Source organism: Solanum tuberosum, unplaced genomic scaffold, assembly GCF_000226075.1.
Source record: "Solanum tuberosum cultivar DM 1-3 516 R44 unplaced genomic scaffold, SolTub_3.0 scf00464, whole genome shotgun sequence".
In the NCBI taxonomy this organism is placed as follows: Eukaryota; Viridiplantae; Streptophyta; class Magnoliopsida; order Solanales; family Solanaceae; genus Solanum; species Solanum tuberosum.
The window spans coordinates 209,658-214,242 of NW_006239400.1; the positions used below are offsets into that span (position 1 = coordinate 209,658).

General features: G+C 33.8%; 1 non-coding gene across 1 annotated transcript; it reads right to left on the bottom strand.

The window, feature by feature from the left end:
- Positions 1-665: 665 nt before the first annotated feature.
- TRNAG-UCC (transfer RNA glycine (anticodon UCC)) lies at positions 666-737 on the bottom strand. Its single transcript has one exon. It is a non-coding gene; the product is annotated as a tRNA-Gly (tRNA).
- Positions 738-4,585: the final 3,848 nt, after the last annotated feature.

The following is a 4,585-nucleotide window of genomic DNA, read 5'->3' on the forward strand; positions in this document are numbered from 1 at the left end:
ATCTCATATTTTTGGTTTTGAAAAAGTGTAACCCAATACGAACCAAAATAAATTTTGGTTTGCTTTGATTTTTCTCTTTTCGATTTGGCTTTTTTGGCTTGGTTATTCGGTTATGCCAATAATTAATAACATAATCAAACTTATATTTGCAATTTGAATATATATATATATATATATCAATTTTTTTAAGTTTTTTTTATTTTTATTTTTCTAAATCCGAAACCAAACCAAATAACCAATCCAAATTAGACTTCGATTCAATTTAGTTTGATTTTTTTATTTAATCCAAATCGTGCACGCCCCTATGTTTAACTCCAAAATTCAATTCAACCTATCATTTAATACCCTTATTTACATTATTTCCACTAGGGGTTAGAAAATTCTAGTGTCTTAGGAACTTTGATAGGTTCTTAAATATGAAAAAATAACCAAGGAAAATAGGCACAAGAAGTCCACTTTCTTCATAAATTGGGAAGAGCTGCCAGATTGAATTTTGAATGGTTTTTGTTTTGTTTTCATTTTTATTATTAATATCAAATATAATTTGAATTGAAGAAAAGAAACACAAATACAACTAATGTCAAGAAAAGAAGGAACATAATATTTATTCATTAACAAATCAAGGTCTTTTGAAAAAGAAGTACAAAAAATTAGGTTTAAGAAATTGCGTCTGCCGTGAGTCGAACCCGGGTCTATTGCTTGGAAGGCAATTATCCTAACTGTTGGACTACAAACGCTTGTTGACTTTGAGACATGATTTTAGTATTTTATTACATCTACATATACATATACATATACATATACATATACATTAGGGATGACAATTGAGCGGGTCATAATGAGTTAAGATAACAATCGGGTCAAGACCCAACTCAATCCAAATTTTCTAGGATCAAAATGAGTTGTGTCAAAATGTATTAGGTAATGTGTTATATAACGGGTCAAGACCCAACCTAACCTAATTTGTACAAAGCTTAATTGTTTATTTGTTCTTTTAAAGTACTTTAGTACCTAATAAAATTGTTTTTTTTCTTTAATATGAATATATATAACACATCAAATTGAAAAAAAAATTAAAAATATTTGACAAGATTTCTCATGAGCCAATTAGGATTACATATCAACCCAATTTTTAATGGGTTGAAATAATGAATGGGCGGTTCAATAACCCACCCAAACTTAAATAGTTTGAGAGGGTTGGGTTTGATTTTTCCATCCCTAATATACATATACTATACATAGGAATTTATGTACAGTCGTGCAAGATGGCCGTCCTGACCACGGTCCGTCGTTAGTGGTCCGTCGGTAGGGGGCTGGCAGTTATTTTTAGGGGCAGTGGGGTCTTTTCCTAATTAGTCTAGCCTAATACTGTGTCATTTTGCCTAAGTTTAACACCTCTATATAAGTATTTTAACTCCAAAATTTCCCAATAGAAATCATTCTCTCAATTCACCAAAAAGAAGAACTCTCCAAATATTTCTCTCTCTAGAACTCGAAGAAGAGGAAGGATTCAACATAGGGTTTCAAGGCAAGCCTCCATTTTCACCATTGATGATAAGCAGTTGGACTTGAGGTATGATATTATTCATCCATGGATTCCTTCCATCCATGGAGTTCCCAACTTCTCCTATTTTCAAAGACAGAAATCCCCAATTAAGTTAGGGTTTTCTTCAATTGCCATGGATTCTCTTCAATGTTGATTTAAATGATTGAATTATGATCTCTTATGCATGAATTGATGAAATACTATGGTTTTTATGATGATCCCTCATGAACCCATGTAAATCCCATGTTTTCCAAATTATGATCATATGATGTGGGTCTTTGATTATGAAAGAAGATCTTATGAAATCAAACATGAATTGGTAGAGTTGTATGATTTTATGATGAATTTCTATGAGCCCATATCTAACCATGATTTCTAGATGTTGATGTATGAAAATGGGTTTGGAACCATGAAAGGTGAATTATGGAATTATGCATGTTCTTAAGAGATTTATGTAAATGTTTTAAGGATGCTTTGAGAGTAAAGTATCAATGATGATGATTGTTGTTGTGTTGTTCAAATGGTTTCTCATAAACACATTAAAGAATGATTTGTGAAAGGACATTCTCACATATAGGATTCTTAGTGTTGTAAAGGTTTTCTCAACTAAACTATGAATCAAAGACTTTAGGAGCTATCCCAATAAGACCTAGCTTGGATTGGTTACTTAATTGTACCCCTCCATGGATGATGACTTAGCTTGGATTGGTTATTGAATGATACGTTTCCATGGATAACTTGGATTGGCAAGATGACGTTCTCTTCTATGGATAATAAGAACAAGTTAAGAAAATAACTACTCCGTGGGATTTATGCTTAGCACCGAGAAGATATTGAGATGAAAGCTTTCCCGTTAGTAGAGGCCAGGTTTCTAGTAGCAATTTCCTTATCCCTTACCTATGTGCCCCCAGAGGATGATTTTCTAGATAGACATTATCTAGTGGATCCATTTTAGCTCAGATTCATGGTTCTACCTTGGCAAGTTGGACAACCCTTTTTGGTGTAGGAGACATCGGGGGATCAAGTTATGGCTCACATGGTCTTTATGTCAGTTAAGGCTAATTCCCACAATAATAATGAACCAAGGTTACTTCAAGGAAGTATCGTAAGTATGTTTTAACATGATGTTCACTTGCATTGATCATGGTTTTATGACTTATGGTTTCTAAACTCTCAAGATGCATGTTTTAGCTTGATCATTGCTTACTTATGAAAATGTCCTTTTTAGCATGTTTTAAATATTTTATGCATGGCTATCATCCTTGGTACATTATTTTGTACTAACACATACTCTTGCCTACATGAATTATGATCTCTTATGCATGAATTGATGAAATACTATGGTTTTTATGATGATCCCCCATGAACCAACGTAAATCCCATGTTTTCCAAATTATGATCATATGATGTGGGTCTTTGATTATGAAAGAAGATCTTATGAAATCAAACATGAATTGATAGAATTATATGATTTTATGATGAATTTCTATGAGCCCATATCTAACCATGATTTCTAGATGTTGGTGTATGAAAGTGGGTTTGGAACCATGAAAGGTGAATTATGGAATTATGCATGTTCTTAAGAGATTTATATAAATGTTTTAAGGATGCTTTGAGAGTAAAGTATCAATGATGATGATTTTTGTTGTGTTATTCAAATGGTTTCTCATAAACACATTAAAACATGATTTGTGAAAGGACATTCTCACATATAGGATTCTTAGTGTTGAAAGGTTTTCTCAACTAAACTATGAATCAAAGACTTTAGGAGCTATCCCAATAAGACATAGCTTGGATTGGTTACTTAATTGTACCTCTCCATGGATGATGACTTAGCTTGGATTGGTTATTGAATGATAATTTTCCATGGATAATAAGAACAAGTTAAGAAAATAACTACTCCGTGGGATTTATGCTTAGCACCGAGAGGATATTGAGATGGAAGCTCTCCCGTTAGTAGAGGCCAGGTTTCTAGTAGCAATCTCCTTATCCCTTACCTATGTGCCCTCATAGGATGACTGTCTAGATAAAAATTATCTAATGGATCCACTTTAGCTTAGATTCATGGTTCTACCTTGGCAAGTAGGACAACCCTTTTCGGTGTGGGATTAATTGGGGGATTATGTTATAGCTCACATGGTCTTTATGTCGGTTAAGGCTAATTCCCACAATAATAATGAACCAAAGTTACTTAAAGGAAGTATCGTAAGTATGTTTTAACATGATGTTCACTTGCTTTGATCATGGTTTTATAACTTATGGTTTCAAAACTCTCAATACATGCTTTAGCTTGATCATTTCTTACTGATGACTCCAAAAATTGGACACATTTAGGGTTATATTTTAATAGAAATTGTGTCCTCAAATGCTTATTTTATCTCAATATCTGATGAAAACCTTTAAGATTCAGGAATTTGAAGTTTGAAGGAAAGCATGGTCACTACTTCGCAAAAAGGAACGAAAATGAAGGTCTGAGGATCGCCGACTTCATTTGGTAAATCGCCAAAGGGTCCCACTTCACCTTTAGTTCCAGTGTGCTGAGCCCTAAGGAAAGGATCAAGTCGGCTGAAAAAGGGAGCAGTCGGCGCATCGCCGAGGAGTTCTGCCAAGCAGTACTATGTCGCCCAATGACCCAGAGCATGATGATGCCGAAGGATGGTGCAAGATGGCGATGAACTACAACAAAGGGCTAATCGCCGAGTTTATCGGCGATTCCGACTAATGTCACTGAATGATCCACCGCAACACAGATTTTTGAAAACTATAAATACTCTTTGAGAGTTATAGCTTAATATCAAAATTTATAGTATCATTAGATAACATCAGATTCTTAATATAATTTTTAGTACTTTTATTTTGCTCTAAGTTTAGAGAGGGTTTTGGAAACTTGAAGAAGAAAATGGTTTCATCTCTTCCAATTTGGAAGTGGGTCTCTTGGATTCTTATTTCTTTGCTCAAATCAAGACTTATTTCTCTATACCCATTTGATTTCAACATCATTGAAGGAATAAATTTCTATCTCTTGATGTGTGGCTAAAA